At 38.8% G+C, this 26,419-nt stretch overlaps 1 non-coding gene across 1 annotated transcript; it reads right to left on the bottom strand.

Moving 5' to 3' along the window:
* Positions 1-19,446: 19,446 nt before the first annotated feature.
* LOC116859541 lies at positions 19,447-19,586 on the bottom strand. The gene has a single exon (XR_004381181.1). It is a non-coding gene; the product is annotated as a U4 spliceosomal RNA (small nuclear RNA).
* Positions 19,587-26,419: the final 6,833 nt, after the last annotated feature.

A 26,419-nucleotide genomic window follows, 5' to 3' on the forward strand; every position in this document is an offset into this window, starting at 1 on the left:
TGCAAAGATAGCTTCAAAATGTAGTTTTTATTCTGTGAGGCCCTGTGTCCAATTATTTTATTTATTTTCTTATTTTTAAGTAGGGTCCGTGCCTAGCATGGACCAACACAGGACGTGAGCTCACAACCCTGAAATCAAGACCTGAGCTGAGATCAAGAGTCGAATGCTTGACCAACTGAGGCATCCTGGCACCTCAACAGGGGTATATTACCTTAAAAAAGGGGGAGAATAATTTTTCAGGGAAACAGCACACAGTTTCTATCATCTAAGTACAAAATATAAAGGACCCATAGCCATCTATAGATCCAATACAATCCCCAACAAAATATTAATGGCGTTATTCATAGAAATGAAAAAAAAAAAATCCTGAAATATGTATGGAACCAGAAAAGGCCCAGAGTAGCCAAAGAAATCTTGGGGGAAAAAGAACAAAGGTGGAGGTGTCACACTTCTTAGTTTCAAACTCTACTATGAAGCTATAGTAATAAAAACAGTATTGTATTGGCAAAAAATAGACACAGAACCCAATGGAACACAATAGAGAGTCCAGAAGTAAAACCTTGTTTATATGGTCAACTAATATTTGATAAGGTAGCCAATAAGGAAAGGATAACTGCTTCAACAAATGGTACCGATAAAACAGAAAAACATATATACAGCAATGAAATTAGAACACTATTCACACCACCCACAAAAATTAACTTGAAGTGGATCAAGAACTTAAATATAATATCAGATACTATTAAATTCCAGAAGAAAATGTAAGGAAGAAACTCCATGACATTCGTCTTGGCAATGATTTTTTTTTAAAGATTTATGTATTTATTTATTTATTTGACAGAGAGAGAGAGATTGAGAGAGAGAGCAGAAGGAGGGGGAGCAGGAGAGGGAGAAGCAGTCTCCCCGCAGTGAGCCCAACATGGGGCTTGATCCCAGAACTCTGAGATCATAACCAGAGCCAAAGGCAGATGCCCAACAGACTGAGCCACCCAGATGCCCCAGCAACAAATTTTTGGATATGACACCAAAAAAAATAAATAACAAAACCAAATCAACAAATGAGACTATATCGAGCTTAAAAGCTTTTGTATAGCAAAAGAAATAATTAACAAAATGAAAACCTACAGAATGTGAGAAAATTTGTGGAAACCATATTTCAGTTAAGAAGTTAATGTCCAAAATATATAAAGAACTCACACAACTCAGTAACAAAAAGACAATCCAATTTAAAAAATGAGTAGAAGACCTAAATGGACTTTTTCCCAAAGAAGTCATACACATGACCAACAGGTTCATGAAAAGATACTCAACATCACTAATTATCAGGCAAATGCAAATTAAAACCCCGTTGAGATATTATTAGAATGGCTATAATCAAGAAGATGGAGATAACAAGTGTTGGCAAGGATTTGGAGAAAGGGGAACCCTTGTGTACTGTTGGTGGGAATGTAAATTGGTGCAGCCACTTTGAAAAACAGTATGGAGGTTCCTCAAAAAAATTAAAAATAGAACTACCATGTGATCCAGCAATTTCACTTCTGGGTATTTATCTGAAGAAAATGAAAACACTCACTTTAAGAGATGTCAGCACCACCATGATCATTCCAGCATGATTTACAGTAGCCAAGATACGGAAACAGCCTAGGTGTCCATTGACAGATGAATAGATGAAGACAACGCAGTAAACATTTACTATGGAGTATTATTCAACCATGGGAAAGAGGGACATTCTGCCATTTGGAACAACATTGATGGAATATGAGCACTTTATGCTAAGTGAAATGTCAGAGAAAGATGAGTACTATATGATATCACTTGTATATGGAATTTTAGAAAGCCAAATTTTTAAAAACAGAGAATAAAATGATCATCAGGGGATAGGGGGTGAGTGGACAGGACAGAGGTTGTTTAAGGGTATATAATTATTTGCTGTTTATGGTCCCAGGGTCCCGGGATAGAGCCCTGGGATGGGCTCCCTGCTCAGCAGGGAGCCTGCTTTTCCTCCCTCTGCTGCACCTCTTGCTTGTGCTCTCACTCAAATAAATAAATAAAATCTTTAAAAAAATTATTTGTTGTTTAAGAGTACAATAAGCAGTACAACAGCCCCAGAGATATGACACACAGTACAGTGAAGATAGACAGTAATACTTTATAATCATCAAACTTGCTAAAAGACTAGGACTTCATTATTCCAGCTACTGAAAACAAAAGATAATTATGTAATGTGATAGAGGTGCTAATTATTGCTATGATGGCAATCATATTACAATATATAAATGTATGAAAGAAACATGTTATAGCCCTTGAATTTATACAAAGTTATATGTCAAATATATTTCAGTAAAAAAGAAAAGGACCTGAAGTAAGGTAGTGGCAGTGAAAATGAAAAGAGGTGTACTGGTTTGAGAGGTAAGTAGGAGGTAGAGTGGACTCAGATTGGCTATGGAGAGTGAAGAACAAGATGATGCCAGAAATAATAACCAGGTTTCCGACTAGGGTACCTGGATGGATGATGGTGAGTAACTTTTACTGAACAAGAATACAAAAGAAGAGATTTAAGGAGGAAGTAAAGAATTCAGTTTTGCACAGAAACTAGAGACACAGCAGTCTGAAAAACCTGATTCCCTAAGAACCAATACAAAAGAGCATTTTATTTAGGCACTATTACTTCAAAATAGAAAAAAAAAAAATCACTTGATTTTATTACATCACTGCCAGAACTCAAACAATTCAGTTATTAAGGAATCCTTGGTCATCTGGATAGACCAAATACATATTTTTTTAGTTATTTATTTGAAGTACTTGATGTGTTCTCCTAGCTTCCACTGTGGGTGAGCACTCCAGTCCAAAAGAACTTCCATCTCTGCTCAGACTGGCTCCTCTTACGAACTTTCCATAATAAAATGCTGAAGGCTGGAGTTCTTAAATTGCAAAGTGCTCATTAGTGCTTTGAAAACACATTGTTTCCACTTACCAGCACAAAAGAATTGTTTGGATTTTCATTCTTTAATTTTAGTTTTATTTGTGTTGTTGCTATTGGATAGTTTCTGTTTAAGAATGCTGTAAACCGGGGCGCCTGGGTGGCTCAGTGGGTTAAGCCTCTGCCTTGGGCTCAGGTCCTGATCTCAGAGTCCTGGGACGGAGTCCCACATCCGGCTCTCCGCTCGGCAGGGAGCCTGCTTCCTCCTCTCTCTCTCTCTCTCTCTCTCTCTCTCTCTGCCTACTTGTGATCTCTCTCTGCCAAATAAATAAATAAAATATTTGAAAAAAAGAAAAAAAGAATGCTGTAAACCATGAGAGTGCGAACAGACAAAAAGGAGAGTCTAACCTGCTTCGTGCTAAAAAAGACTCTGCAGAGAAAATCACCTTTATTATGGATCAAGGTTAGGTTGGAGGGCTGATGTCTGAGCAAGTGGGTTTCCTAATACAGAGTCCAGAGTTACTGAGACCTGCCTACACAGTTGCAGACAGGGCAGGAACTGGGGAGACCCCTAGTCTACCCCCAGCATGGGCGGGGCCTGACCCTGGAGGAGCAGAGAGGAAAAACATGGCTCCTCTCTGCAGCTAGATGCCAGGAAGAAGCCGCTGAGCTGGTCATGCCCAATTTCTTTTTTCAGACATTACCCCCAGGGTGGAATGCAAGCTGAGCTGGCAGAAGATCAGAAGCACTATACTAATACATACGCTAATGGGCTCCTGTCAAATGGAAGAAACATCAAGAGCAGGAAAGAAGTATTCTCTATAACTCTCATAGCATACTCGCAGGTTAAATACATCTATTTGTCTATCTAGAAGGTCCCAATTGTTTGATTTATAGCTCTTTCTAATATTCTTGATAAAAAATTGTTTTTTTCTTTGCCTTACAAAGTTCAAGAAATTACTCTGCCTATACTTAGAGTTTTAATAGTACCATCACTTTATCATTATGAAGCAATTATACTAAGCACCTACCTGTATGTAACCTTGGGATAGATACGTTAATCTCATATTTTATCACTGCTATGATTTCAAGAGAGGACATTTATTTTAACAGATTATGAAACATGAGGGTATAGATGAGGTCAGTGCTAATGACAGTTCCCAAAGGCCTTTATCTATCTTATGCAGCACGGCTCCCAAGCTTAGTGCCTGGCACATAAAGGGTCTCAATAAATATGTGTTGGATAAATGAATACACTTTCCCCAAATCTCACATTTATTTGGATGGTCCATTTCTAAGTTAGTGTTTATGGGCGAGCCTTCATATTTGCAAAAGAAATATGTTCTGGAAGACTTTTCAATTGGGAAAATCCTTTGTACTGTAGAGATGTTCTCAAGGGAGAGGAAAGCCAAGAAGAGAGAGGTAGTTAAAAGGAAAAGTGTGATGCTCTTTTTTCAAGTGGGTATTTGCATATATTCTTTCCCCAGGCATTTTCTCCTCTCTACACAGTTTCCCCCTCCTCCTCTTTCCTTTCTTTGTACTCGTTTGCGGCTGCTTCTCCTTCCTATCCTTCTCCTCCTCTTCTTCCTCATGGAGAGGGACACCTGGCACCCAGAAAGGAGGTATAACAATTTAGAGAGCCTGGTCTGCCCTAGAGGAGTGAGGAATTCTCTGGACTGGAGGAATGGAACACATTGGAGAAGATGAAAGTTTGCAACTTTCTAAACCAATTGTGATATTGGTATTTCTCAGCACAGGCCTCCTCACTCATTAAAGAGAGAATAAGAATAAGAATCATTTTTCAATTAAAAAAAAGAATTCAAGTAAGAGATAAGCTGATCAAATTTGTATTTTAAATAAACTCTGGCTGGTGGTTGGAAGATGAATGTGAAGGAGTTCAATGCTGGAGACTTGGAGAATGCAGATTGTTGGCAGTCATCCAGCCAAGAAATTCTGAGGGCCTGATCTGTGGTAGTGATTTTAGGAATGGAAAGGAGGAGACCTGGCTAATTAACGATGTAAACTTGTCTTGAAGAGTGACTAGGAATTAACCTGGCAGAGAAGTGAAAAAAATGATATTCCTAAGCTGGTGGAGAGGCAGGGAGATGTGGACAAGGAAGAAATGTTCTGAGAAGTAATTAACAAATAATTCAGTGTGAGAGGCACACAGTACCACTACGAGTGTGTCAATCAAAAACAAGAGCTGGGCAGTAAGTAGTTAAAATGGTGAAAACAGATCTTATTCAGTAACTATTACAATAGGAGAAAAGAGAGCTCAGTATAGAATTGGGCTCAATTTAGAATATAAAGGAAAGTGGGGATTTGTAGCCAAGGATGGGGTGGGTCGGTAGGTATGTCAATCAGTGGATGGAAAATTACTAAAAGGGTAGAATAATCTTGCTCAAGTGACCTAATAAGATTCTTGCTGAAAGTAGGCCAGAATCATCAGGTATCACCTGGGAGATTGTGGGGAGTGGTGAATTTGACCAGATATCGAGAGTGATCAGATATCTGAGGTGAGGGATTCCCTCTATGCTGACTTAGCAAGGTTCTTGCTACAACTGTGCCATGCAAGCCCAACAAAAATTGACTCTGAAGCCCAACGTCAAAGCCTAGTTGAGAAGACAGTTTAGAGGAATCTGAATAGTTTGGCCAAAAAGAGCATCTTTGTCAGGTAGAGGCAGAAGAAAGAGATGTTTGGTGAGTCAGAGTCTAGTTCATGAAGGGTCTCCTATGTTATGCTTAGGAGTTTGGTCTCCTTGATAGCTTATGCTTGCACACTACCCACATACATCTTTTTCTTTTTGTAAGAAAGAGGCTCTGAACTCCAGAGCATGCAATAAAATCAAGGAGTCCTTGGGTAGGAGGGCCACAACCCCTCCAGAAACATCCAAAACCATAATCAAGAATCCTCACACAGGGAGGGCCTGTGGTTCCTTTGTGAATGACCTTTCAATCCTGCAAACCTCATAGCCTCAATCACCACGGAGTGTTATCTGAATATAAGCTGCCCTTTTAGTCTCTAATTTCATTGCATTGACTGAGGCTTTAGAGAGTCTATTGTTGGAAAAGGAAGCATTTGTGCCTCAAGTACAGGAAATCACCAAACAATTAACTTCCATGGACTCGTGCAGCCTGGGTCAAATGCCTCAGTGTGATTGTCTTTGTTTCATGTCAGGCTATTGAGGAAATGTTTTGCAGGTCAGAATCTTGGCTTTAATGTGTTGTTTTGAGTCAATGGGATCAGCTGTGAGACCTCTAACAGTGATAATTATCTATAGCAAAATGTGAATATAGCCATCAGAGGTCTGCCATGAGGAAGGGAAGATTTCAGGGGGGAAGAGAGTTTTCTCTAAAATACACTGTAATTTGGATATTCAGAGGTGGGAAGGGCCACTTATAGAGACCAGGGAGAAACTAGCGTGGGAAGAAGGGGAAAGGAAAATAGTTATTACATTTTGTGGACAGGGAAACATTAACCCCTCGGAGACAAAGAAGTTGGTGTGTGGGGGACAGTAGGCAGAGGCTGTTGAGAGGCACTTGAACCAATGACTTCTCTGACCCAGGATATACCTCAGAGAGAAGTGCCAGAGAAGGCTCCCAGAGGATGAGCTTTCACAATGTCACAATATTTTCCAGGAAACCATTTAGGATGGATCATTTTGCTAGTGGAAGAAAACTATATTCACACCCTGGGACAATATTATATATTAAGAAAGTGGCAACTGATTATTATTACTATTTTTTTTTTCTTCAGGGAGAAAGCAATAGGAGCTAAGGGCACAAGACTGAGATTAAATGGATCTGAGTACGAATCCTGGTTCTATTGCGTACTGAGTCATTGGCATAAATTACTTCTCTAGTATCACTTTCCTCATCTGAAAAATGGGAATAATGACTCATTCATTTTCCAAAATATATGCTGAGCAGTGAGGTGGGGGAGGAAAAATTTCTTTTTCCCCTCTACCCATCTTAAGCTCATAGGCTGGGGCTCTATAAATTAGAAGGACAAAAGACAGATTAACAAGAGAAAAATGGAACTTTACTAACATGTGCATTGGGCATACACATGGAACATTCAGAGGTGAGCAGTTCAAAGGGATGGTTAAAATTTGGACTTATATGGTATCTTCACAAAGAATAAATTTTTAGAGAATTGACAAGACAAGGAAAAGGGCTTTGAATTTCAGTTGGGTGGCAGACTGTGGGAAGGCAAACATGGGGGAAATCATGGAAGGGCTTGTTAGTGAAGTTTGTTATGTAGAGTCCCTGGAGCTAATAAGGGTCTAGAGTTTTCTCCCATGATTAACTTTTGTCCTGCCTGGCAGAGATAGGAAGGAAAATACTTTCACAAATTTAGGTCCTGATTTTAGGCAAATAAGGGGAGGGCAAAGAGTTTTTCTTCTGTTTCTCAACCGCCTTCAATTTAAAATAAGTGGCTTATTCTGGGGTGATATGTTCTGCCACTCTCCAGCAGCTACTATGTGAATGGGACGAATAAGATTCCTACTTTTGAGAGGCTTACATGCCACGTGGGAGTGTAGAAGGAAAGAAAAACAACAAATAAGTAAATAAGAAATGAGATGGGAGCACTTGGGTGGCTCAGTTGGTTAAGCATCTGACTCCTGGTTTTGGCTCAGGTTATGATCTTAGCCTTGTGAGATCAAGTTTCATGTTGGGCTTCATGCTGGGTGAGGAGCCTGCTGAAGAGTCCCTCTCCCTCTTGCTCTGCTCCCCACTCCCTCCCTCTCCAAACAAACAAACAAACAAACAAACAAAAAAAACCACAACACCACCACCAGCAACAACCAGATGATTATAGAATGTGATAAATACTGTAGAGGAAATACAGTTTTAAGTGTGTGGTCTCTTGAATTAGTCAGCCTGGGTCCAAATATTGGCTCTGCTACTTACTAGCTCTGAGATCTTTGCAAGTTACTTAGTCTCTGTGTTTCCATTTCCTCATTTTTTGTTTGTTTAAGATTTTATTTATTTATTTGACACAGAGAGAGAGAGCATGAAAGTGCACACAAGCAGGGGGAGTGGCAGCGGAAGAAGGAGAAGCAGGCTTCCCACAGAGCAGGGAGCTGGAAGACAACTGGATCCCAGGACTGGGGACATGACCTGAGTAGAAGGCAGATGCTTAACCCACTGAGCCACTCAGGCACCCCTCCATTTCCTCATTTGTAAATGGGGATAGTGACAGTACCTACTTTGTAACTTCATGGGGTTATTGGGTGTGGCATCTAAATGGGGTGTCTCTTGATCCGATGGGGGCCCGTCAAATGTGGGGTGATGATCTGGTGCAAGCCGGTAGCGCAGGAGGTGAAAAATTCACCTGAGGCAGACCAAAGGACATCAAAGTTTATTGAACACACAAGGGAGTGATGGGCAGGACAGCGGAGGAGAGGCTGTCTTTCAAGAGGCAGTGGGTGGGGGCTGTTTCTAAAAGAGGGAAGACAAGGAGTATGGTGACGTGGAATTTTCCCTTTTTTGGTAACTGTGCCTAGTTGTAAGTAGCCCATTGGTCAGTTAGGGCCTATGGATATTTTGAGATGGGTCACCAGATGGGCCTGTTTGTATTCTGCCAGATGGTCGTTGTGGGCCCTTTCTACATTCCATTGCTTAAAGGCTGTTTGCCTAAAAGAGGCTTCTACATTGGGGAGATTAAATGAATGAATGAATTAAATAAATGAATGAATCCATGTGAAGTGCTTAGAACTGTGTGTGTTCCACAGGAATTGCATACTAAGAGCTACCTACTAGTACTATGAAGTTAGTGATACAGGACAATAAATGCGGAGGGTGGTGCTTAAGATAGTCAGTGAAGGACTTAACTGAGATTGTGGTGATTAAGCTGTCACCCGAAGTGTGAGCAGGAGCCTGTCAGGATTAGAGAATTTCAGAAGGAGGGAAATCTAAATGTAAAGATCCTACAGCAGAAGAAGCTTAGCATATTTGAAGAAGAGAAATGTGGCCTGTGTGGCATGACAGTGAGCAAGAGAAAAAGTTGAATTCTATTAGTTTTCTACTGTGGTGCAACAAATTGCAACAAACTCAATGCCCATTTATTAGCTCACAGTTCTGTTGGTCAGAAGCCTGGGTGGGCCCAGCTGCATTTTCCGCTTAAGAGTCTCTCACAAGGCTGAAGGCAAGGTGTTGGCCAGACAGGACTCTTATTTTTTTATTTTATTTTTAATTTTTTAAAAGTATGCTGTAAGCCCCATGTGGGGCTTGAACTCGTTACCCTGAGATCAAGGGTCACACGCTCTACTGACTGAACCAGCCAGGTGCCCCAAACACACAGGACTCTTACATGAAGGCTCTGGAAGAGAATTCACTTACAGACCCATTCACGTTATTGGCAGAGTTCAGTTCCTGGTGGTTGTAGGACGGGGGTTCCTGTCACCTTGGTGGCTGTTGTCTGGGGTACTCTCAGCTTCTAGAGGCTGCCTGCACTCCGTGGCTCAGGGCCTCTTCCTCCATCTTCAAAGCCAGCAAAGGTGAGCCACGTCTTTCTCCTGTATTGAAGTTCTCTGACTTCTGCTTCTGCCTCTAGTTGTGCAAGCTCAAGTAATCTCCCCTTTGCCATGTAACATAACACAATCACAGGAATAATACAAGGGATGGAGATCATGGGGGGCAAAATTCTGCCTACCACATGCATGAAATAAATTGGAGGTGTATTCTTAAGCCAGCTTATGAAAAGATTGATGGAGAGTGTCCATGTTATTCTCCCTGCCCCCCAAGCTTGTTTCCTTCCTTCCTTCCTTCCTTTTTCTTTCTTCTTCCTTCCTTCTTTCTCTCCCTCCCTCCTTCCTTCTGTCCTTCCTTTCTCTCTTCCTTCTCTTCCTTTCTTTGTTTCTTTCTTTCTTTATAGCACAGGGGAGGGGCAGAAGGAGAGAGACAATCTCAAGCAGACTCCATGCTGAGCAAGGAGTCCAAGGTGGGCCTCAATCCCACAGACCTGAGATCATGACCTGAGGTGAAATCAAGAATCAGACGCTTAACTGACTAAGTCATCCAGGTGCTCCAAGTGTCAATGTTATTCTAAGTCTAAATAAAACCCTTAAGGTTTCAAGCTTACAAGTGTCCTGATCTGATTTATATTTTTCAAAGGTCATTCTGGCTGCAGGTGAAGAATGGATTGTAAAGACTGTTAAGCAAAGGCAAAGAGGATATGCCTGTCCAGATATGAGATGAAAATACCTGGGACTAAGAGTGATGGTGGACATGGAAAGAGAGGATGGATATTGGCATTCTTCAGATAAGGTCAGAGGAACTTACTGATCAAAGTAGGTATAAGAGATATGGAAAAAGAAGTGATCAACTTGGAGGATCATAGTGCCAATCCTGAGATGGGAAAGAATGGGGAATGGTCTGTTAAGAGTGGAGAATGGGCTTGGGAATCAAGAGTTCTGTTTCACACGCATAATAGGAACCAAATCTCTTCATTGGTTTCTGTTTCCATTGTTGCCTGGTTCCTCCCCACCGCCCGCTCTTCTTAGCAATCACAGTAATTCTTTTAAAAAACTTCGGTCTTACAGTATCACTTTCCTGCTCTCAACCCCCAAATGGCCTCAGTTCACAGAATGAAATAGTTTTTTATCATGGTCTACAGAGGGCTCCCTAATCTGACCCTTGGCTCTCTCTCCAACTTTGTTTCCCATCATTCTTCTCCTTGCTCACTGTGCCTCAGCCACTCTGGCTTTCTTCCAGTTCCTCAAACTTTGCAAACCTGTTCCCATTTCTGAGTTTTCACAGTTGCTTTTTCTGTAGGTCCCAGAAGGTCCACTTCTTCACTTCATTACAGTTTCTGCCCAAATGTCTCCTTCTCAGATAGGCCATCTTGACCAATCTATAGAAAACAGCAACACTGTTGCTCTAATTCTTTGTCCTACTTTAATTTTCTTCCTAGCATCTATCAACATCTAACATTGTAACTTAAGTTTGTTTCTTACCCATTTCTCCCACAAGCCTCACCAACAGAGTGTTCAAATTTTTGCTAATCCAACCTACAAAAATTGGGCTATCAGTGAGGTTTTTTGTTGTTGTTATTGTTTTTTTAAGATTTTATTTATTTATTTGACAGAGACAGAGCAAGAGAGAGAACACAAGCAGGGGAGAGTCGGAGAGGGAGAAGCAGGCTCCCCACAGAGCAGGGAGCCCAATGCCGGGCTTGATCCCAGGACCCCAGGATCATGACCTGAGCTGAAGGCGGACACTTAATGACTGAGTCACCCAGGCACCCTATCAGTGAATTTTAATATACTTTTCTCTTACTATGAATGAAGTTGATAAGTTTTTCATATTTATTTTATGCAGATTTTTCCTCATTTTAGTAAATATTGCATATTACATATTTTAGGACCGATCTTCCCCTTTTAATAAAGTGGTTACTTCTGTATTAAGTATGTGTCCTATTCCATTTGGGCTGCTATAACAAAAATATCATAGAATGTGTAGCTCAAATAACAAATACTTATTTATCAAAGCTCTTGAGGCTAGGAAGTCCAAGGGTCAAGGCATTGGTGGATTCACTGTCTGATGAGAGCTACTTCCTGGTTCATAGATGGCCATCTTCTCTCTGAATTTTCACATGCAGAAGAGGCAAGGAAATCTCTGGAGTCCTTTATAAGGGCACTAATCCCAATCCTGCAGGCTCTGCCCTCATGACCTAACACCTCCAAAAAACTTCAAATACTATCACATTTGGGATTAGGTTTCAATGTATGAATATTCGGGGATATATGAGCATATAGTCTATATTAGTGTGTTAAGTATGTTTATTTATAAAGGCCCTTTTCCACAAAATATTTGAGAAAGGTTTTAAAAGGCACATATAGGAAAGTACTATACTATAAATAAAAGAAAATAAAGGCTAAGAAAAAAGAATACTAACATGACAACCATTGGGGTAAACATAAATTGCTGTATTTAAATCACACAATTTTCTATGAACATCTTAGTGTTAACAGGTAAAAAATTGTCCTGTAATTTGCATTTAGACACAAAGATGGCCCCAAATTATCCTCACTTCCTGGTATTCATGCCTTTGTGTAAATCCTTCTCCTTGAGTATAGGCAGGGCCTGTGACTTGCTTCTAACCAATAGAGTATGTCAAAGGTGATGCAAGGTTAGTAACCTCTGTCATTGCATTACAGAAGACTGTAACTTTGATCTTGCTAGTGGATTTTCTCTATGGACTCTTTGACTTACTGGCTTTGATGAAGTAAGTCACCTTATGGAAAGGCCCATGCGGCAAGGAACTGAGGACAGCTTCTCCCCAACCTCACAGGGGCTGAGGTCCTCAGTCCAATAGACGACAAGGTGTTGAATGCTGCTAACAATGATGGGAACTTTAGTAGATCCTTCCCCAGTCAAACCCTAGATGAGAGACCAGCCCAGCCCTGATTAGAGCTGATGGCAGCCTTGTGAGAGACCCTGAAGTAGAGGACTGAGCTAAGCCATCCCAGATTCATGACCAAGAGAAACCATGACCTAATAAATGAGTAATTTTTTAAAAGATTTTATTTATTTATTTAGAGATTGAGAGAGAGAGAGAGAGAGAGAGAGTGTAGAGAGCAGGGGGAGGGGCACGGGGAAAAGGAGAGAGAGAATCTCAAGTGGGGCTTGATCTCAAGACCCTGAAATCATGACCCGAGCCGAAATCGAAAGTCAGACACTTAGCTGACGGAGCCACCCAGGTGTCCCTATAAATGAATAATGTTTTAGCCCTTTAATAAATGACTGATATTTTAAGTTACTCGGTTTGTGGTAATATTGTTACACAGCAATATATAACTTATAAAACTACAGTGTAAGAAATACCACATTTCATTATTTTTCTCAATTAAATTAAATCCTTTGGGCTCTTATCTATGAGGGTTGGTAATTCAATCATAGTTCTTTTTAGAGGGCCCTACCTCATTCATTATAAAAGAACCTAAGGCTTATGTAACTTAGGAAAACTGATGTGGAGAAGAGAGTTCTAGGGAGTCCTCAGTCCATTGATCTGCTGCTGAAACACACATTGTCCCTCCTTACACTCCATTCAAGGGTGGTTGCCTCTGCTGAAGATAGCATCTACTCCCTCTGCTGAATTTGGCAGCTGGAATTTTCACTACAGGGAAGATTATAGCTTAGTGCTCGTCCCCAGATACACAGAAAGCCACGCTCAACAACATTCCTGCCGCATCCAGGCCACTGTGAAAAAGCAGAATGAGGAGCCCCACAGCTAGAGGACCTAGCACAGCTTAACTGCCCATTCTGGATATAATCCATCTCTGCTCCAGTCCCTTCTCTCTTAATATGGGAAGTTCTCATCTTTTAGGCCAACTCAGCAAGTCTCCAAAAACAATGTTTTCTTAACTAGGTGAGGGAAGCCTAGACTCTACCAAATAGAACACAAAGTCCTGACCCTCCCCTCTCCAACCCTCAGACTCTTCCCGAGAAAGCGAGGAAGATTCTTTGTGAAGATTCTCATTTTTTTGTGAAGATTCTATAGCAATGTAAAAAATTTAAATTTAAATAATTTAATGTAAATAATTATTTAATTTAATAAATTTAATAATAATTTAATAATTATTTAATTATTAATTATTTAATTTGTCACTTAGGTTGCTAGCCACACCATCAGGGCAAGATGAAAACACTTCATCATGAAGTTCTCACTATTGTGAAAGATTCTGTTTTCACAAAACAAAACAAAACAAAGCAAAATAGCACTCTTCTTAGCTCTAAATTCTACAGGAGATTTTCTTTTTAAGAATAAAAAGGAAAGAAAAGGAGAAAAAAAAGACATAAAAGGGACACAGTATTACGATTTGTAAGTTCTGGTCTAATTAAAGTTCAACAGTAAGTGAAACCCTCATATCAGTGACCCTGGGCCTCTGTTCTGGTGTAGTATTTTGAGATAAGGAGAAGACTGAATATTGTGGTAAAAACCAAATTGTGGAGGGACTTGCTGGCACTATAAAAGGGATAGATTAAAACTGAACCAAAAGTAGACATTTATATTTCACAAATTAAAAAAAAAACTGTACTATTTATCACTGTGGTCTTGGCTGCTCTAATTTCTGATGCTCCTTTAATTTTTTTTTCTCTGAAATGCATTGGACAACATTATAAATTGTCTACTTCGCCAAATCCGGGTTCTTCCACAAAGATATGAATTTAGTTTTTCAGCAGTTCAAATATTTCCCTCCTTTTTCCTTCTGCCATTATCTCTGATAATGCTGTATTAGTTAGTCCTCCCACTCAAAAGCAAAGAAAGACAATCCAAAGACTTCCTCCTCCAACTTACTTAGAGGAAAGAATAGAAACAATTCTATCAACTCCAGCTGGGGCAGCAAAATGCCAAGAAGCTTTTCTTCTTAGATTTTTGAATTCTGTGTGACTGTCACTGTAGGTGCTTTCCAACCATTTGGTTTTATTTTTCTTGAATTCTGTTTTTGCTACAAAAACCTTCAGTTGTCTAACACTGGTGACATTTAGTAATCTTAGCCAAGTTTCATTCCAATTCAGTCGCCTGGAAGGTTTCAGTGACCCTGGAATAAGCTTTTGTAAAACTTGTTTTGTGCAATGGGAAATTGCTCAAGGAAGTATGAGTCAGCCCCCCCCTTCCAGTAAAACAGATTGATTTATTTCTTTTTATTTCAAGATGGAAACAGAAAGCAAACCAAAAAAATATGACCATCACCCTTCCTCCTACTGCAGAACAAGTTAAATCTGCAGCATTGTAAAAAGCAGTGTTTGCCTCAGGGAAGTATCTGTCTCTGACAGTACCCAAGGTCATTGTAGCTGGTAAGCTGGCAAATTTTTTACTTTAAAAATTATTCCCTTAATATGTATTAAGAAAGTATGACAATGTATTAACCAATCATTTCATGGATATTATTATTTCAGATTAGGCTAAACAAAAAAGCTCCAAGAAAAATATGAAATAAATGATAACACGATTGTCATGCGAATCCTGAAAGTGGTACATGAGCAATGTTGTACAAACAGTTGATGGTTAAGAAACATTGTCCGGTTAAAATATACAGGGATTTGTCTGGATGGCTCAGTCGGTTAAACGTCAGACTCTTGGTCTCGGCTCAGGTAGTGATCTCAGGGTCATGAGATTGAACCCCATTTTGGGCTCCGTGCTCTGCTTAAGACTCTCCCTCTGTCCCTCCCCTCCTCTCTCTAAAATAAATTAGTCTTAAAAAAGAAAAAAAAAAAAGACGAAACTGTTTTGAAACCAGTATCCCTGCTAAGCTGCTCTGAGCTTTAGGCAAGTCCACAAACCTCTCTGAAACTCAATGTCTTCATCTGTAATTTAAGGAGAGTTCCTACCTTAACAGTTTTTTTGAGAGAAACCAGCTACTGAGTTTAAAGCAGAGTTTTATAGTGAGCATAGTGTGTACTCATTAAATGGTAGACATCTTTATCTGATTCCTCGTGACTCTGTTTATTGTCACTTATCTTAAGTAAAAATCTTGTAGCCACAAAGCCAGTAACCAGCGCTCCTGCCCAACATTAGTGTCAGAAAATACTGGTGCCCCTGAGAAACAGGGGACCTAATGAATAGGGCACTGTTTCAGGAATCAGGATATCTGGCTTTCATCCTGGACTTACTGCAGCCAGTGACTTAACTTACAAAGCAACTATGAAAACAAGCCTTGTGCCTGAAAAAATAAACCATCTCACTCTTTTCTTGATATGTTTGATTGCCATGGGATTGTTTTCAGAATTAGGGGAATATGGCTCAAGTTCAGTTCAGGTCAACACATTTTTTTTTTTTTTTTTTTAGGACTTGAGCTGTGTCAGGCACTGTGCTAGTTCTTGGATATAAAAATGAATAAGGCAAGATTCTTGAGCTTTCATCCACTCATTCAATAAATGTTTATGGAGTACCTAGTACATAATAGAAACCTTGTAAGGCCTGAGGAATCAAACAAAAAGAGTTACTGCATTGAAGGAATTTATGATATAGAGAAAGTTATAGACAGTGATGTATTAATACATTTTTAAGAACTAGCTCACTACAAAATAAATTTTAAAAGTGTGCCTGTATTAAATTTTATTAAGATAAAGAATGTGTAGCCAGGATTTATAGATAATAATATACACTTTATTGTGAAGTCATTATAGCCAGTCAGTTCTCACTAAATGATTTTGTTGATTTTTGCAGAAGTTTTAAATCCATGGCAGACCTATGGTTGTAATTGACAAATGAGTGTGGTTACACCTGAATGTTGGTCAATATTTTAAGTTAAAGATTAAGGTGAAATGGAACAAAGGAGAAGAATGTCACTTGTTTGTCAATGACTGAGTGATTTCTTCTTGAATGAGATAATTGTTTTCAAATACTGAAAGAATATATACTCACATTTTTTTGTGCTATTGACAACCTAACTCCTACAGACAAAACACACTTTTAATTTTAATTTGTATTTTTAAAAAAGATTTTATTTATTTATTTATTTGAGAGAAAGAGTGAGCAAGAGTGAGCAGAGCACAAAGCCTGGGAAGGGGCAGAGGAAGAGAGAGGAGCAGACTCCCCAGTGAGCAGAGAGTCCGACTTGGGGCTCAATCCCAGGACCAAAGGCACACACTTAACCAACTGAGCCACCCAGGTGCCCCATTTTAATTTGTTTATACTATTAATATTCTTCTTTATCACTTTCTTTATATATATATATATATATATATATATATTTTTTTTTTTTTTTTTTTTTTTTTTTAAGAAAGAGAGAGCATGAGAGGGAGAGAGAGAGAGAATCCTAAGCAGGCTCCATGCCCAGTGCAGAGCCTAATGCTGATCTCAATCTTACAACCCTGAGACCATGACCTGAGTTGAAACCAAGATTCGGACAGTTAACCAACTAAGCCACACTGGCACCCCTCTTTATCACTTTCTTAAGTCTAGAGAGAAGGAAAAGAGCAATATTAACCCTTATTGTAGCATTTTCTTATTTCTGTGATAAAAATACTGCCAGTATTGCCACTTTTGCTTCTAATATGATTTTCCTAAATATGGGGTTGGAAAGAGATTATATATTATTTCCACCATATAAATAAGATAGAGGTAAATAACTTCAAAAACATAAATAGTAGTAAAATTCACTAAAATAAGAAGTTAAATTTATTATCTATTTTAATATAATTTATTTCATTATAAGTTATAAGATAATAAGCATTATAAAGCCAACATTATAAACCCAACATGAGGCTTGATCCCAGAACCCCGAGGTCATGACCCAAGCCAAAAGCAGACGTTTTACCTGTTGAGCCTCACAGACGCTCCTTTAATTTTTAATAATGGTGTTTGAGGGGTGCCTGGGTGGCTCAGTGGTTAAGCTACTGCCTTTGGCTTGGGTCATGATCCGGGAGTCCCAGGATCAAGTCCCACTCAGGCTCCCTGCTCTGACCTTCCTCCCCTTTCATGTTTTCTCACTCTCTCTCTCTCTCAAATAAGTAAATAAAATATTTTTTAAAAATTGTGTTTAGGGGCACCTGGGTGGCTCAGTGGGTTAAAGCCTCTGCCTTTGGCTCAGGTCATGATCACAGGGTCCTGGGATCGAGCCCCGCATCGGGCTCTCTGCTCCGCAGGGAGCCTGCTTCCTCCTCTCTCTCTCTCTGCCTGCCTCTCTGCCTACTTGTGATCTCTGTCTGACAAATAAATAAATAAAATCTTTAAAAAAAAATTGTGTTTAACAACTGGCTCACAGCATTTTAAAAAATAAAACCATCTATTCTTTTGAGCTAGTATAAGCTAGCTCCAGCACTCTTGGAAATGTTATAAGGTAATATCTTGAAATATTCATATCTGTGGGGTTTTTTTCTTTTCTATACTTTCTTGTACTTGATCTTTTCCCTGTAACTCAGAACTGTTGCCTTAAGAAAGATAATGGCTATTTTAGTGAACAAGAAAAAAGGTCCTGATTATTCATGGTAGATTGAACACATGTGTTCACCACAGGTTTCTCTTGAAATCTCTATGAAGACATAAACAAGAAAAGCCAAGAGAGTGGGAAAGGAGAAAATATAACAAAATTTGAAGCATGGAAATAGATGAACAAGTGATGAACAAGTAGATGAACAAGTGAGAATGAATATTTCAGTCTAAAGAAAGTTAAAATCTGAACTTGCAGAGGTAAAGTTAATAACAACAAACTGATTCATGGCTGTGGAATCCCAAAGGCTCAGGAATTTGAAGATAAAATTGAAGGAAATCTCCAAGAAAGTAGAATCAAAAAATAAAAAAGAATGGGAAATAGAGAAGAGAAGAAAATTAAAGACAATTCAACATCTAAATAATAAAAGTTTCAGAAAGGAAGGATAGAGAAAACAGAGGGGGAGAAGATCAAAGTAGTAATTCAAGAGCAATTCCCACAATTGAAAGACATGAGTTTCCAGAGTAGGAGCACTCATTAAATGCTAAGCACAATAGATTTAGAAAGACCCACACCAAGGCATCTCATATGAATTTTTATTTACAAGAGACAAAAAAAAGTTCCTAAACATTTTCAAAGAGGGAAAAGGGAGGCCACAAACAGAGCTAGAATTAGAAAGGAATTGTCTCTTTCCAGCATACAGAAGACAACTAATCAATGTCTTCAGAATTCCAAGGAAAATAGTTTCAACCTACCATTCTATACTCAGCCAAACTTTCATTCAAGAGTGAGGATAAAATAAAGACATTTGTAGATGTCCACGTTTTTAAAGATTGTATCTAACATGTACACTGCAGAATGTGTTCCACAAAGCAAGAGAGCAAAATAAGGATGAAAGATATGACACCTAGAAAATAGGAGATCCAACATAGGGAGGAGAAAGAATCCTCAGGACAGGGTTGGAGATCCCAGAGCCATATTTGAATATAGGTAGGGAAAAATCTATTCCTGTTGGGACTGGAGAGCAGAAGGCTTCACAAGGGATGTTGCCATGAGATAAATAAATTAAAAAAAAAAAAACCTGATGCATTTGAAAATTATGAGAGGAAATTTTATAATTCTGGAGGAATTTTTGAGGATGAATTAGTTACAGGAACATAGAAAACTGAGCAAACAATAAAGATAATTATTAATTCCAAAAGAAAAAATTGTAGAAGAAAGGAAATATAATCATGGATGTTATTTAGGAAGATGGAAACAAGTACCAGAAGAATATTCAGCTACCATAATGGAAAAAATGTTTTGTTTTAAAAGTGGGAATTGAGAGTAGTGGAGGAGGAACAATGCAGTGTTTTACTTCATTGTAAGTATTATAGTAGTATTTAATTTTTAAAGCTCTGTACAAAAATAAGCTATTGTTTTAGTTTTTATTTTATTTTTTAGGTTTTATTTAATTTATTTATTTATTTGAGAGAGAGAGAGAGAGAGAGAGAGAGCATAAACAGGGGGAGGAGCAGAGGGAGAAGCAAACTCCCTGCTGAGCAGGGAGCCTGTTGCCAGGCTCCATCCCAGAACCCTGGGATCATGACTTGAGTGAGCCAAAGGCAGACGGACACTTAACTGACTGAGCCATCTAGGTGCCCTGATAAATTATTGTTGTAAATAAAGAAGAAAGAGGCACCTAATTGTCTTCTTTTTGTTTTTTTCAAATAATCTTTTTAAATTAGCAATAATTGCACCTCAGATAAACCTCATTGGCTATGATACTGACACTGCACAAAGCTTGAAAATAGAATTCTATTTTGAAAATAGAGAGAATGCAGTGAGGAAAGTGATAGTGGCGTGTGAGGGAAAGCTTCAACCATAATGGTATGGTGTACTGGAGAGTGATAATTACCACCACTGTTACAAAAATAATCACACCCTTCACTGTTACAAAGAAAAACCAGAAGGGGTTGCCTGGGTGGTGCAGTTGGTTAAGTGGCTGACTCTTAGTTTTGGCTCAGGTTGTGATCTTAGGGTCATGAGATTGATCCGGCATTGGGCTCTGCACTCAGCATGAAGTCAGCTTAAGACTCTCTCAACCGTATGGTTCCTGGGTGGAGAAGTTGGTTGGGTATCTGTCTTTAGTTCAGGTCATGATCCCAGAGTCCTGGAATCGAGTCCCAAATCAGGCTCCTCGCTTAGTAAAGAGCCTGCTTCTCCCTCTGCCTGCCACTCTCTTTCTCTTTCCCTCTGACAAATAAATAAATAAAATCTTAAAAAAAAAAAAGTTTCCTTCTTCCTCTGCCCCGCTCCACTTTATTTATTTTTTAAATTTTATTTATTTATTTGACAGAAAGAGACATCACTAGTAGGCAGAGAGGCAGGCAGAGAGAGAGGGGGAAGCAGGCTCCCCACTGAGCAGAGAGCCCAATGTGGGGCTCGATCCCAGGACCCTGAGATCATGACCTGAGCCGAAGGCAGAGACTTAACGCACTGAGCCACCCAGGAGTCCCTGGCCCACTCCACTTTAAAATAAATCTTAAAAAATTATGAAACATTTATGAGGTACTAGTATTTCTTTAAAAAAAGGAAAAAGAAGAAAAACAAGGGGGAATTGTGGACCCTTATAATAAGGGTACTCAATCCCCTCTGGGGTTTGTGGAGGATTTCCATACAAGCTTACAGTTTAGCCAAAGAGACAGATTATGAGCAGATAATTTCAACACAGGTGGTAAGTAGAAATGATAGAAGTATACATAGAGGGGCTTGGAGCACAGATTGAGCATTTAGCCCAATCTGCATATATCAGGGACTTCTGGAGGAAAGAATGGTTAAAGATGTGCAGGAGGGTAATGAAAGATGTGGAACAATCATCAAATATTTCTGAAAGGTTTTGAACCTTTACATGCATAAGTTGGAAGTTTCTCGACAAATGTTTTAACCCGAAAATCAGAATCATATATGGCTTTAATATTTTAATATCTCTTTATAGATTTGGTAAAAAGGGGAAAAAAGATCAAATAATAGTAATGTTTATAACTAACTAGTATGGAAAAACCTCAATTTATTTGAGCATTACCATATTTCTTTCTTTCAAGTTATATTCCTTCTCTTGCCCTGGAGTTATAAGAAAGTAGGAGAATGCAGGGGTATTTGGAAATTTTCACCCTAATCATATTCTTTTTTTTTTTTTTTTTTTTTTAACTTTAAGGCATTTATTTTAACCTTATTCACTTATTATATTTCTTGGAACGGGGATATATACATTATTTACCAATAAATTCTTTTTTCTTTTTTTTCCAATAAATTCTTAATGCCTTAATTTACAATTACCATTTATTTGCAGAATTTTGAAAACCATCCCAATTAAATGGGAAAAAAATGTACAGGGGCGCCTGAGTGGCTCAGTCATTAGGTGTCTGTCTTTGGCTCAGGTCATGACCCCAGGGTCCTAGGATGGAGCCCAGAGTCACCTCAGCTCCCTACTCAGCAGGAAGCCTGCTTCTCCCTCTCCCACTCTCTCCGCTTGTGTTCCGTCTCTTGCTGTGTCTCTCTCTGTCAAATAAATAAATAAAATGTACAAAAAAATATCTTTCTTTTGCCCTTATAATTCAAAGTACATTCAAATTAACATGGTGGGTTTCTTTTCTTTTCTTTTTTTAATATATAGAGAGATTGCACATGAACAGTTTGTGGGAGAAGAAAGGGAGAGAGGAAGAGAGAGAATCTTAAGCAAGCTCCAGGCTCAGCACAGAGCCCAACCCGGTGCTCAATCTCATGACCCTGAGATCATGACCTGAGCAAAAAACAAGAGTTCCATGCTCAACGAACTGAGCTACCCAGGTGCCCCTATAGCAATCTTTTTAACTAAAAATTCAGTGGCAGTTTTGTAAGTTTAACAAATGGCCACATTCTTAAGTTTAATTCCATTGGTAACACTGACTCTTCACACTAGTCTGATTGAACTAAGAAGTTATAGCTGCTAGCCAATGAAAAACACGTTAAAAGAACTCTAGTTGTGTTCGTAACTATTATCCGGGGCTCTCTAGGTTTCCTTCAGTCTGGCTCTTTATTCAGATTCCTTCTCTAGCAGCTTCTGGCCTTTGTCTCCTCTTTCTGGTCATGTGTTTCATTGCCTCCTGGACTTGATGAAATCTGCCTTCCTTACTTTGACCCCTGGCCTAGAATCTCACTGAGGCCAGCCCCATGGAACCATGGGAAAAGACTTCCCTCTCTTCAACCAGTCACTTGTTCAAATTTGTTTGAAGATAATCTTTAGAGTTTGGAAAAATATAGTCTACCCATAATTCTTCGTGCAGTGGAATTGTTAGTGATTCTTTTTCTTTCTTTTTTTTTTTTTTAACTTGTTCTTGTATTTCCCTAATAAACATGAGAAGGAGCAACAGTAACATTTTAAATTTGTATGATGGGCTTCTGCCCTTCATATCGTCTTCAACCAGGGCAGTTCGACTTCTCTGTGTTTTATTTCTTAACTTCCATAGTAAGATTTTAACACATGACTCCTTCGTAAAAACAATGTTTTTCAGATCACATGTGCTTTGAGTATTTAATTTAATCCTCAAAACAACCCAGCAGGGCTGATGGTTCATTTTTTAAAATCCTACTTGAGAGATAAGGATATGAAAGCAACAAAATATTGATTGAGCCTCTTTTATACAGCTAGTTAGTTTTACATCTGGCATTAGAATTCAGGGCAGAAGCAGTTATGGGGCAGGTTGCCTGGGAATTCACGTGGTAGTTTCTTGTGGTTGCCAACATATGAACACCAAATTAGATTTTTTTTTTAAAGATTTTATTTATTTATTTGCGAGAGAATGAGTGAGAGAGAGTATGAGAGAGGAGAAGGTCAGAGGGAGAAGCAGACTCCCCAAGGAGCTGGGAGCCTGATGTGGGACTCGATTCTGGAAGTCTGGAATCATGACCTGAGCCCAAGATAGTCGCTCAACCAACTGAGCCACCCAGGTGCCCCTCAAATTAGATTTTTAATATCCACAATATTCATATCTCTCCTCAGTTCTGCTGGGGTCATCAATACCACATTACCCTGCCAGAGGATCAATTGTTCCAACTCTGATGCTTTGGTAATTTTTTAAAAATTAATAATTGGGATTTGTAAACTAGCAAAATATTTTTTTAATTTAAATGCATGAATTCATTTATAGGAAGAATCTTTCAAAGACATAAAATTTAAGATCCAATAAAGGAATGACTTTTGTTGTGGAAAAACAAAAGAAAGGAAAAAATCAGGTCTTTTCTGGAAAATCTGGGACATCAAGTTATTAGGCATAAAATGTTTCTCCCTAGGGACATAGGTCACTTTCAATATTTGCCAAAGCATTAGATCAGCCAGGCACTGGGAAACATTTGTAAGCTTTAATAACTGAGCTGTTTCAATGTGTTTTGGTAGAAGTTTAAAATCTCTCTGGCCCCATTTTATTAAACATATACCTTTGGCTATACAACATCTCTCTCCTAGGATATTACTGAGAGAATAACCATCTACTTAACACTTTTTATTGTGCCTGCAGTATATGTACATTTGTATAATTGTTACATTGCACAAATGCAATGATTAGAGCTCTGGAAAGGGAGTTGGAGAAAGAGGAGGAATTTGTAATCTGAGCAGGATAGGACTTAATTATTTAACTGGTTAAAAGTGTGTCAATCTCCTCTGCTTTGCAAATAAACTGGAACCCAGAGGTAAACTTTAAATAAAAACCAGAAACTCTGGAGTCAATTAAGGAGACATTTAAGGAATTAAAAACAAATAGTTGAAACAAATTTGTTGTAGAATAATCAGAATATACAGGTACTTTTTAAAAAAGATATATTGATTTTATTTTAGAGAGTGTGAGCCAGGGGAGGGGAAAGGGAGAGGGAGAAAGAGAACCTCAAGTAGACTCTGCACTGAGCATGGAGCCTGATGGGTTCAATTCCATGACCTTTAGATCATGACCTGAGCCGAAATCAAGAGTCGGACACTGAGCTACCCTGGCGCCCCTGTACATATACTTTAAAAAAAAGAAAGAGAATAAAAACTACCTGAACTTTACCAACCAGAGATAAGAATTACTAACATTTTAAGATGAGTCTTTCCACACTTTATATGTGTATATATACATATGTACAATAAAAAGCTATACATACTGGTATATAACTTGCCTTTTAAGATTCATCAATATCATAAACATATTTCTATGTCAAATAAGAAACTAAAATGTCATGTTAGTTACTATGTAGTATTTCATTAGACTATTTTACAAAAATTTGCACAATCTTTGTCTTGTTACTCATTTTTGAGATTTATTTATATTTTAAAAATATTTTATTTGTTTATTTAAGAGAAAGAGTGAGCAGGGGGAGGAGCAAAGGGGGAGAGAGAGGAAAGAGAATCTTGAGCAGACTCGCTGCTGAGTGAAGACCCCCCCCCCCAACCTGGGTCTTGATCTCATAGCCCTAAGATCATGACATGAACCAAAATCAAGAGTTGGATGCTTAACTGACTGAGTCACCCAGGGATTCCTCATTTCTAAAATTTATAGACATTAACATGATAGACATTTTCTTTTTTTTTTTTAAATGAAAGTCATTCTTATAACCAAAATCTTTGGACTCCTTTGTTAGTTCTTAAAGATAAACTCTGGGAAGTAAAATTATAAGGTATATTGGTTAAGATTCTTTGGTTGTAAGCAACAGAAATCTGGCCACAACTAGCTTAAGGAACAGGGAAGAACTGATTAACTCACATTCATCCAATAATTGTTTAAAAACCTTTAGAAGTTTTGTTCATTGGAAACTATAAGGATACATTTATCATCTATTTCCCAAGTTGGAACACACAGGCTTAAAGAAAACTATAAAGATTTTTGTTTATTTCCACCTTAGTTCCTTATATCCATACTCTGATCAATACTCAGCTAAGCAATAGAGGTAGACCTCACTAGATCTTCAGAGTACACTCTCTGTGCAATAATCTCTTCTTTGGTATGCTGCCCTGAAAACTCTAGCCGCCTTGTTCTCTCATGGCCCCAGCTCTATCTTCTCAACTCAGAGAAACCATGAGGCTCCACCTGGCATCCCCCTCTTCAGAGTGCGGTATGGAACTCTCTCCAGACGATAAGTAGGGATATTCATAAGGCTCACTTTGTTCATTTCCTCCCTTTAGAAATCATACTGTTTTTTTTTTTTAAGATTTAGTTATTTATTCTAGAGAGAGATAAAGAAGAGGGAGAGAGCAGAGGGAAAAGCAGACTCCTCGTTGAGCACGGAGCCTGACATGGCTCAATCTCACAACTCTGAGACCACGACTTGAGTGGAAATCAAAAGTCGGATGCCCAACTGAATGAGCAACCCAGGCATCCCCCCCTTTTTTTTTAAAACACTCTCTACCCCCAACATGGGGCTTGAACTCATGATCCAAGATCAAGTGTTGTATGATCAGGTGCCTGGGTGGCTCAGTGGTTTAAAGCCTCTGCCTTCGGCTCAGGTCATGATCTCAGGGTCCTGGAATATAGCCCCGCATCGGGCTCTCTGCTCAGCAGGGAGCCTGCTTCCTCCTCTCTCTCTGCCTGCCTCTCTGCCTACTTGTGATCTCTGTCTGTCAAATAAATAAAATCTTAAAAAAAAAAAAAAAAGTTGTGTGATCTACCAACTGAGCCAGCCAGGTGCCCTGAAATCATACTGTCTTTTATCGCCTGATGTCCAGTATCTAAAAACCATTTTTTTCTTATATTTTGTTTGCTTTTTTTTTTTTATTGTTTTGGAAGGAAGTGCGAATGTGGTCCCTGTCACTTCATATTTGTCCAAAGAAAAGTCTCTATCTCAACATTTTTAGAACACCTGTCATGTGCCAGCACTTGGGATCCCCAGTAGAACACATGACCAAGCTACAGAAAGGTCAGAATTTGAGCTGCCTCCATGGAGAGCAGCGCCCAGGGATATAAATTCTCTCTGACTTTAAGATCTCTGTCTCTCCATCTCTATTTCTTCATCTCTTTCCATATCTTATGTCTCTATCTTTTTGCACATTGGTGTTAATTTTTCCTTTAGATGTCTAATTCATAAAGATTAACAGGCAAAGAGACTTGAAATTGTATTCTTTCAAGCTTAGTTGTTTTAGAAAAAGGTAAACCTCTTTTTCTCAGCTTCATTATGAAGACTCTCTAGGAAGGAATAATAAACCCATCCCTTGGATAAATCACTCTGGCTAGGGAAGTAAGGAACTTAAATTGACCCAGTCTAGAGCATGTGCCTTACATTTGTGATCAGGGATCTGGAATCTCTTACAAAACAGAGTCACAGAGGACTCATCAGGTGAAGAGCCATCACAATTTATGTCTATAATCCTGGGTATATTATTTTTTGTTTTGTTTTGTTTTAGAGAGAGATAGAGAGTATGAGTAGGGGAAGGGGAAGGAGAGAGAATCTCAAGCAGACTCTGTGCTGAGCAATGAGCCAGCACATGAAATCATGGGTGCATGATTTCATGACTGAATCATGACCTGTGCCAAAAATCAAGAGTCAGACGCTTAACTGACTGAATCCCAGGTGCCCCAGTGGTTATACTATTTTTTGATATTTACAAAAAACTACTTTAAAATAATTTCCGGGA

This window comes from Lontra canadensis, unplaced genomic scaffold, assembly GCF_010015895.1.
Source record: "Lontra canadensis isolate GAN:19392208 unplaced genomic scaffold, GSC_riverotter_1.0 scaffold158, whole genome shotgun sequence".
Classification (NCBI taxonomy): domain Eukaryota; kingdom Metazoa; phylum Chordata; class Mammalia; order Carnivora; family Mustelidae; genus Lontra; species Lontra canadensis.